The sequence below is a fragment of the Rutidosis leptorrhynchoides genome, chromosome 1 (assembly GCF_046630445.1).
Source record: "Rutidosis leptorrhynchoides isolate AG116_Rl617_1_P2 chromosome 1, CSIRO_AGI_Rlap_v1, whole genome shotgun sequence".
NCBI lineage: Eukaryota > Viridiplantae > Streptophyta > Magnoliopsida > Asterales > Asteraceae > Rutidosis > Rutidosis leptorrhynchoides.
In genome coordinates, this window is record NC_092333.1 from 446,966,311 (window position 1) to 446,978,054 (window position 11,744).

Below are 11,744 nucleotides of genomic sequence, written 5' to 3' on the forward strand. Positions count from 1 at the left end.
ACCCCAAGACCATCATAAGCCAGAATAGTCTCCTCATTAGCTGGTTCTTGAACCTCTTCCTCTTCTTCAGGTTCGGACTCTTCCTCGGGTCCCCCCTCGGAATCATCCTCACCTTCAATGTGTTCTTCAATCTCTTCTTCATCACCCTCATCGTCCCCATCATAATCATTTTGAGGTTCTTCCTTCACCGATGAGTGTGGTGGAGTGGCAGGCGTGTAGACCGGTAATGCCGGTGGAGTAGCCGGTCGGTAAATTGGAGATGTTGGTGGAGAAACAGGTCCATAAGTTGGAGTGTGGATGGATCTATCCATATCGGATTCTTCGGAGTCACAAATAACGATCGGGTTGTGGCTCGACATCCTAAAAGAAAGGAAAGAAAGAAATCAGAATGCTTCTAAGGTAGACGTAAAAGCACGAAAGGAAATAATAATGAAAGGCACTAAAATCTTAAGTCGGGAAAGGTTATAGTCCTATAGATTGCTAAGGCACCCTAACTAACACATAAGGCACACATAAATGCAATCCTGGTTCTCTATAACAATCTGTGATCTGATACCAATCTGTCATACCCCCCAAATAGGGCCGGGGGTAAATATGACTTTTCCAATATCATCACACAGTTATATAAACGAGAACGACTCTAAATGAGACGTCTAATAAAATCAATAATTCAATTGCAGTGGAAAACGAAATGTTTTACATGGTAAACCCAAATGTAATAAATGTTTAACAAATACTAAAATATAAATAATGTGGACTCCAATGCAGCAGCAAGCAAGCAACATAGGGCAGCACATAAGTTATTCTTCACCTGAGACAAACATGCTTAAAATGTCAACATAATGGTTGAGTGAACATCATAGGTTTAATAATTAATAAGTTTAGACCACAAGATTTATTTCAAAACATTAAAATATTCAATATGCCATGAGTTATAATATCGAGCTAAACATTAACCCCTGACCCTGTACGAGTGTCGGTAATCATTATTATGTACCCCCTTGAGGATCGATCAATGGGTAGAGACGTCGCTCTTAATAGGCCTACTCACACTAATTAAGCTTGCAATATTTTAATTCTAGCAATTAACGATATTATGGCGGGGATTTGCATGTAAGAATACAAGTTAACAAAAGTCTCATGAAGTTGCATATCAAAAAGTTTAGGCACTTGTGTCAAATTGTAAATCATTTAAAAGTAAGCATGTGTCTCACCCCAAAATTTATAAAATATAATAAAATGTGTAAAAATCGGAGCTATGAGTTCCCCTTAGTAGCACGGAAGAGTTATTCCACGAGAGAAATGAATTGAACAGAAGAACATGATTGTGATCTCAACATAGAGATAGAATGTACGATCAGATATTTCCTAATAGACATAAGTATAGTAACTATACTAATGATAATGATTTTCTAAAATAAATTCCATTTTCGGAAAGCTTACTATTCATGGAAAGTTTCCATTCTTAGAAATTTTCCAATTATAGAAAGTTCGGGTTATAATCTTTAGCAAGACGTTGTACAACTTTTCAAAACTCGTTGCTATCATACAAGTCACTCTGATGATCAGTTGTTACCGGGCGCCCAGGATTCTTGACCAGAATCTATGTCTTGGCATTCGAAATCCACAAGCGGTTTCCATAAGGCAACAAGGATCACCCTAGGCTATATGTAGCGGTGAGGATCGTATATATTGCACTTTATCTTAATTATAACCTTCACATGTTATAGGGGTATAAACTTTAATTATATAACTAAGTTAATTATATATATAGTTACTATTAGTATTATATAACTATTAATAGTTTCATAATTATATATGTATTATTATTCAAGCTACAATTACTATCTTGTGACTTGGACTAATTAATATTTATAATACTAATCACTATCTCATCTCATACAATATATATAACATAAATGCATCATATTATTTATTATTTAATTTACAAGATACTCAATAATATAGCACTTTATTAACCCAATATTATCCATAAATACCTAAATAATTAATTAAATACCTAAGAATCATATACATAATTTTTATAGTCTTAGTTAAATATAAAAATCAGTAGAAAAATTTAAGAAAGTATTTTTATTACATTTTTGTATTTATATATGTTTTTATTCCAAATTTAATCACAAAATAAGTTTAATTCTACATAAAATACTAAATACACCTAAATAATTATTTTTAAAATTTTTATAAGTTTCTTACAGTTTAATAACCTGTAGAAAAGTATTTATAAAAAGATTTCTTTAATTTTAAATTTATTTCCTCAATTACCCTCTATTTACATAATAAAAGAGTTTAATTATAAAATATTTCTTAAATCAACCCATAAATTAATTTTTATAATTTTCTTAGATCTATAAAAAGTTTATAAACCCAAAAAAATTATTTATTTATTTTTATTTATTGTATATATTTTTATTATGAATTTCACCTTGTTTCTATAATTAAATAACACATAATTCGAATTTAATTTTTGTAACTTAGGTACTGGGCTAATTAATTAAGTTAAATATTATACTTTACTGAAAAAATATTTTTATAATTTAAATAGCCGTTTTTCCTATTTTTTAATAAATATATGCGTATACCCTATATATATATATATATATATATATATATATATATATATATATATATATATATATATATATATATATATATATATATATATATATATATATATATATATTAAACTGTTTTAATTATTTAAAATATAAAAACGTATTAGAAATAAGAAAAATTATTTTTTCTAGATCTCATATTACTTATTAATAATTAATATGCATAATTTATAATTTATTAAATTCAATACATAATTGTTAATATATATATATATATATATATATATATATATATATATATATATATATATATATATATATATATATATATATTTGGCAGAGAATAAACACAAACAAAAATAAAAATAATACAAAAATGAATTAATTTTCTGTAAAATAAATTTTTATAAAACTTATTCATCATGTAGCTAATTATCATGAATTTAGAAAAATTTTATAAAGTGCAAAAGTATTTTATTTATTTTGTTGGGGGTTTCGGCTGAAAAAAAGAAACAAGAAAAAGAAAAAAAATGAAAAAAGAAAAAAGAAAGAAAAAAAAGAAACTCACAAAATTTTTTTAGGGTTTCAGAGCTCCCAAAAATTAGATGTAAAAATTATGAGGGGTTAAGGCCTTATTTATAGATTTTTAATTGCTTGGAGAGAAAGATAAATCAATTTAATTAATTTAATTAATTTTTTTCCTCTTTTAATTCGCCCGACCTAGGCCTTTTTATTTTTATTTTTTTTATGGAACAATCTAAAAAACTTGCATTTTATTTTCTTTTATTTATTTATCATAATTTATTATGTATTTATTTATATATTTTAATATATATATATATATATATATATATACATATATTTATTTATATTAATTTTACAAATTTACATTTGTAACCCATTACTTAATGATTTTATATATTTACTCATAATTATATTTTATTTACATTAGTATAGATTATATACATTTTAAGACGTAATATATCCATTTAATAATAATAATATTATTATTATTATTATTAGGGTTAGGGTTTACTTTTAATGTTTAGGGTTTACACTAAATGATTAGGGTTAGGGTTTAGTTTGTGACGACCCGAGAATTTCCGACTAAATTTAAACTTAATCTTTATATGATTTCGATACGATAAGCAAAGTCTGTAATGTTGGGTCTCAAAAATTTTGGAACGATGTTCATATATTCAATTAACCTTCGACTATTTCCCGACGATTCACGAACCATTATGTGTAAATAAATATATAAATAAATAAAAATATATATATATATATATATACATTAATTATTATAAATTAAAATATTATATGAGTTAATTAACTATGTAAATAAAATAATATATGATATTAAAATAGATCTATATATATATATAAGATATATTGAATGTATATTTATATGGTTTCGAATTTATTTAGTAAACGATAATAGCACTCGTTTGTCAGTTGATCGATATTAACCAAGTTAAATTTAAACTTATATGATTTTAAATAAAAGGTGATCCGAAAATGAGTTATATAAGTTATAGGCTTATTAAATGTACATTTAGGTTCTAATTATTAAATTTTAACACTTTTTATATTTTACCCAGAATTGAGAGGGATAGTTGATGTATTTTTATCTAATAAATTAATGATCGAATTTTATACCATAATGACTGAAATAAATAAAGGAATTTAATTTAAAAGTTTGGAATTTTTCTGAAAACTTTTTATCCGCCACTGATTTAACAACGGAGAGCGATATAGCATTCCGTGAAAACTGTTGGTACAAATAAACAAATCACTCGATTGAATAATTGGGGAGTACTATTTGACACTATTAAATTCTTGAAATTCATGTAATTACTATTTCTTTGTTGAATATTATTACACTCCATTATCCTATAATATATTCAATATCTATATACATGTTACATTTTATTATATATATATATGCAGTAAGTATGCATTTGAACACATCATCACCTACCTTGCTCTACTTCATCCGTCATATATCTATATTTTTTAAAGCTTTATCACCATCTTGAATTCGCCACACGCCACCATTTTAAAACCATCATCAAGCATCACCTCCCGCCACCACCTACAATCACCACGAAACCCATCACCAATCCCATACAACCTTCGGTTCACCTCACCATCTCCACCATCATCCCACGACAAGAACATCACCCACTTGGATGATTACGGTTACGGTTTACAGCTATATGGTGGATGCTACTGCTGTTTGTTTTCTGTGTCCCCGGTCATCATCAACAAACATTCACGACACCAACCCTCGTGTTACTTTTATTATCCAAACCTGCTACTGCGTTACTTTTATTTCTGTTTAGAGTTTTGGGTCGAGCAACCAACAACCACCACCATAATCCATCACCACCCATCGTCACCCTAACAACCGCCACTTGATTTTTCTTGTTTTCTTTTCGATCAAACACAAAACAAAACAACATCATCTAAAACCCATGATCAAACTAGTATATATATTTTTCTATTAAACAACCCAAACCTAAAAGACAACCCTCACAATCACCATTTTAATTTTTTTTTTTTTTTTTTGTTAACCATCTCCATCGCTAACCTTCATTATACCACCATCACCACTGTCGTTACGTATCACCACTCATCAAATGGGCCGCCAAAATAGCTATTGCAGTCATGTGTTGCTACTGCAAAATAGTTCGCTGCTATTGCAGCTATCATTATTACCAATCGCTAAGTGAAGATGAGGAAGTACGAAGGAGAAGAATAATGTTGACGAATGTATTGATGTTCTGATTTTATGTATGATCTAGTGAAGATGATAAGTTGACGATGATGATGATCCACGGATAATGGTGATAATAACCTTGTGAATGAAGATGTATGTTGATCAAAATGATGATGAGATGTGAAGATTGTGACGATGATTAAGAAAAACTTCGATGATGATGTATGATGGTAATTATAGAAAATAATGAAGACAATTATGATTATAAATTAAGATGATAATTTTGATGTTGATAAATAGTTTTGGGTTTTGAGTTTTGATTTAGAAGAAGAAGAATAGAAATATTGGCCTAATAGATTATGGATTTCATTTATTTCAGAAACAAACAGATGGAGAAGTGGATTAGAGGGTGGGTATTCAAACAGGAGGTCGGGTGTTCGATCCTAGGCTGCAGCAAGATTTTTATTTTTTTTATTAAACACTCTGCTGTTGGGGACTTGGGTCTATTGTTGGGCTAGAAGTTCGGTTGGGCCAAAGGAAATTGGGTCGTACATGAATTAAATGGTTAGGAATTTTTGTTGGGCCAAAACAGTTAGTTTACGGGTTATATCTTTATGAGATGGGTGTGTATCAGAAAAGTTGAAGTGGTGTAATGGTTGAGAGGATTGTTAGGGGTTTCGAGAGGTCGTGGGTTCGAGTCTCGTCTTGGACATTTTCTTTTTAGAAAAAGCTTGGAGAGGGTATACACTTTTATTTTATTTCTATCATTATTATTATTAGTTATTATTATTATGGTTATTATTATGTTTATTATTATTATTATTATTATTGTATCATTATTGTTATTATTAATTATTATGATTAAGATTATGAATATATTAATTATTGTTAATACTAACTTAATATTATGAATATTATTATCACTAAAATAAGTAAAATTATTATTATCATTATTAGTAAAGTTATTATTTTTACTACTATTATTATTATTATCATTTTTATTATTGTTATCATTTTTATTATTACTATTAGTATTGCTAAAAATTATTATCTTTATCATTATTATTATTAGTAGTATTACGAGTATTATTATTACTATCCTTATGTTGTTATTATTATAATTAAAATTTTACAAACAAGAGAAATTTATATAAAATATATTTATTACATAAGTATACTAATATTACATAATATTATGTTTAACTAATACAATTATTATAACATCAATTGAATTATATATCAAATAAATATTATAACCTATTATAAGTAGTAATAAAATATATATATATATAGGAATTATAATTGTAATACATAACAAAATAAATATAAAATATTCGATTACGATTATATGTATTAATGAATATACAAATGATATAGGTTCATGAATCCGAGGCCAACCCTACACTTGTTCAATGTCGCCATATGTATTTTTACTACAAAATACAGTAGAGTGAGTTCATTTGATTCCCTTTTACTCTTTACATTTTTGGGACTGAGAATACATGCGCTACATTTACAACTGCTTTATTAAATGCTTTTGAAATACATTTTGAACTGCGAATACATGAAATGCTTTTATAAATGTTTGACGAGATAGTCACAAGCAAATGTTTCCTCGAATGAATTATGTGGACGTGCTAATTGCCACCATTGAATTATGTGGACGTGATAATTGCCACAATTGATATGAATATTTTTCCCCTGATTATTATTGCTTGGTAACCTAAGAATTAGGGAACATCACTAATTTTGAGAATTAGTGCACGCCTAATTGACGCGAATCCTAAAGGTAGCTACCGGGTTTAACACCCCCACCCAGAATGTTCACTAGACGGAAGAGCTAGTGAGCGTGGTGTTTAGTACTTCGAAGTTTATATGATTATTATACAGACGAGATGTTCTGTTTTGGGGATATTATTTATGCGCATTATATGTTAAGGTCGGTTACCAAGCCAAGCTATGAAAGCAATGAAAAGTGAATGTTATGTATCGAGAGAATGATTTTATACACAGGTTATGTGTATGTTATTTTGTACACGAGATATGTGTACGGTTACTAAGATTTATGAAAAATGGTTTCGTACACAAGAAAGATGTACTGTATTTAAAAGATATCGCATGTACATTACAGGTGGGTATAGGATTCGGGCCCATTTATACCATGCAGCATTTAAATCTTGTGGTCTATCAAAATAATGAATTTTATTGTTTTATGATAAACTTATGAACTCACCAACCTTTTGGTTGATACTTTAAAGCATGTTTATTCTCAGGTATGAAAGAAATCTTCCGCTGTGCATTTGCTCATTTTAGGGATATACTTGGAGTCATTCATGACATATTTCAAAAGACGTTGCATTCGAGTCGTTGAGTTCATCAAGAATATTATTAAGACATTTATAGTTGGATATATTATGAGATGGTATGCATGTCATCAACTTTCGATGTAAAGAAAGTTTGTCTTTTAAAAACGAATGCAATGTTTGTAAAATTGTATCATATAGAGGTCAAATACCTCGCAATAAAATCAACTATTGTGAATCGTTTATAATCAATATGAACGGGGCATTTCAGTTGGTATCAGAGCGGTGGTCTTAGCGAACCAGGTCTTGCATTAGTGTGTCTAACTGATAGTTGTTTAGATGCATTAGTGAGTCTGGACTTCGACCGTGTCTGCATGTCAAAAGTTTTGCTTATCATTTCGTGTTGAAAAATTACCTGCTTATCATTCTTAGGGAATCACTTGCTTATCATCCTTAGTCTAGACACATCTTACTGCATTGATTGCATGAATAGTGTATAGACAAAATCCATATCTTAGCGTATCTGTTACTGTAAACTTTGCCTGACATATTCCGCAAATTCCTCCGTAATCTACGGGATCTCCTATGCTAAATATAGGTATCCTATGCAATTAGAATACCATCCGATAGCCGAAAATCATTTCATATCGAAAAATCCTTTATTCAATCGTACGAAATGGAACTCGTCACTAGTTCATGTTCTTCGAAACCCGACAGCTATTCCGACATGGATGTTCACCTAAGCTCCAGAAGCAGCGTCACCAGAATGAATCAACCAATCAACCATCCCCAATTCATCTGATGAGTTCGTAGTAGACTTAATCAATGGAGACACGAAGAAGGCGATCCTTTCCGCCAACCGAATTCATCCCTTGGTGAAGAACCTGAAGCACTTACCGGTGAACCAATTTGAAACACCATTTTCACCCTCACTCCAGAGTATCTCGCCGTGATTATATAATATTTCATATTCTAAACCTTATTCATCCGCTTGTTCAAACCTCCAATCATTCCGGAGTAATAGAAGAAGTCAACGAGCTTCGCGTTCGAGCAATAGCTTTGGAAAATATGGTGCAAAACTTTCCAGCTTCAGCAACATCACCGGCACTAATAGTACCACCAACAACACAAACCTCAACACCACACACCTCAACATTTCAATCTGTACCTCGAGCATAATCATCATTCTATATGACATTCTACAACATTTATCTTCATACGACATGATGGATATGTAATCTCTAAATGTTTTAGAGATTATGTATTCCAGTTCTAACGGTAAACCAAATGAGTTTAATATCATATTAACTCAATGAATTGATGATTACATCTGAAGAAAATATATATGTATATATGTTTTCATAAATATTGTAATTAAAAATTCTTTCGTACAAAGTGTTAATTGTGAAAATATTTTAACTGGTAGGTAATACCCGAGGAATATTCAGATTTCACATTAATAAGTTACACTGTACATTCTTGAAAGCTGATTCAATAGTCGTTTACTATCCTACTTACATCCACCGATATACAAATCCGTTCGTCACAGAATAACCATATTTATCCAATTTCATATTTGGATTTTGATTTATCAGAATTCAACAAGTGGCATAATGAAGAAAACATTTGACAAAAATAAAATTTGTTAGAAACAAACAAATTAACTATGAGGAATTTTGTTAAGAATCCACGCTAACTGATCCTAGCTAATTGTTCATAGCTAACTGATTATATTTTATTTATCACAATTTACATTCTCGCAATTTTATTTATCGTCATTTAATTTCTGTTATTTACTTTACGCACTTTATTTATCGTAATTTAATTTCTGTTATTTATTTTTACGCACTTTAAATATCGGGACACGTATACAAGGTTTTGACATATCATATATATATATATATATATATATATATATATATATATATATATATATATATATATATATATATATATATATATATATATATATATATATATATATATATATATATATATTATTTGGAATAACCATAGACACTCTATATGCTGTAATGATCGAGTTCGCTATACAGGGTTGAGGTTGATTTTATAATAATATATATACTTTGAGTTGTGATCGAGTCTGAGACATGTACACGGGTCACGATACGTATTAATCAATTCAAATATTATATATTAAACTATATATTAATTATTAGACTGTTAACTGTAGACTATCGATTGTGGACGAATAATATTGGACAATTAAAATGAATTAAAATACTGATTATAACATATGAAACTAAACAATTCTTCAAGTTTACCACTTGATTTCATCTTAAACCTCATTTGTATCTTGACGATTACAATCTGGGTTCAAACCTTTCATGATTCTTGAAAACACCTCAATCGAGAGGATGAACCAGCCACACTTCATCTACGGAAGAAAATATTGATGCATATAGTTATGCACATGAAAACACTCGGAACCTGAGTAAACGTTTAACACGTATATGTGCTCGCTCCCCTTGACGTTGTTATTATCTAAAATAATTTTACAATACCTTTCCAAATTAGCCAATTTTGTCACAGCTCCAGCAGATCAACTTTGACTTTTCATTCGGATTAGCCTTACTATAACCTTGATATATATGCGTGCTCTTTTATTGTTACCGGGGAACATTTCATATTCTACCATATTACTAACAGACGTACCAGCAACCTCGTTGCTTCTTGGTTTAAATCTCTCCGATATATCATTATATTTATTCATTGAAACCCTATCATATACTCATCCGCATCATGTAACGAGAACTACCATACCAATTACCGGGAATCAGCAAATCTGTATTGTGAGTCTCGCAACGTTTCCACATCAACAGTTATATGTATCCATATAATATTTATCTCTTAGAACTAAGATCTTCCATTCTGAAATTCTGAAACGCACCTAGTCTGCGAATTAATACTCTAAATTTTGAAAAGTTGAATGAAGCAACAAAAACTGTAAACGACCTCAACAGCCAAAAGTTGATGATAAAGAATTGTATGTTGGCAAAGCTCAGAAAAAGTTTGAAACTGAAAAACTGATTGAGCAAACTACGAAGGAGTCTCTGAACAGATCACAAGGACTAAACTTGTACATTAAGAATCCTGATGATTCTGTTTCTGATGAAATCTTTAGCGAATACCTTGCTTCTGACTCTAAACTCTTGCGGACAAATTTTCTTCACCATCCTTCGATATTAGAAATTCCAAGATATCATCGTATCTTTCATTATAAATATCCTCCATATTTCTGAAGATATTTTCATAAATATTCTTATCTGAAATCATTAATCTCTTCGTGCTATCAGTGTTACATCATATAGAAACTGTTAGTTTCTATATTCTGTAAACTTTTGAGCTTAAAATATGAATGTTATTGAAGTAATGTTGGGAACTGATGCATGAGTTAGTATAATATAATGACACTTGATCAATGTGATTATATTACAGTAAGTCATGCTGAGCTTCTAATGGAACGTGATGATTCACAGACCCTACCATCATCATGTGCCATGTTACATAACTCTTTCATTCTGTTTAACTTTTGAACATATCAACAAAATATATTTTTGATAGTTCTATTCTCAGTGATTCTGGTAATTTGACAAATCGAATCATGCTATTACCTTTCTTTTATGTTTAATATATTATAATCATTCAAAATTTCATACCTAGGAATTTGGGACCATTACTTTCTTCACTTGAATTCGAGAAGAGAAAACAAAAAGCATGGAGCTCCGATATATAAAGGAGAATATAAAGCTCAATAACAACACAAAAGTTACAAACCGTGGATATTAATAGAAATAGCAATATAAAGACACGGCATAATTAAGAATAGTATCACCCCAAGGTTATATTAAAAGTAAACAGATTTTTCTGGTGGAAGATTGAAATGAGGGATGACAAAAATGATAATTAGAAAAATATTAGGGATTAGAACTGGACTAAGAATTTTCACAATCTTTTGGATGTATGAACTAAGAAAGAAAGTATAAGAATGGTGAGAATAATGGAACGGAGGAGTTTAATTTATAATGGAAATATCAGACAGAGTAATCGAGGCAGATCACCATATTTAATTATAGAGATCTTAATCTCCTTATTCGCCGAAGAATCAAATCTCTCAGATTT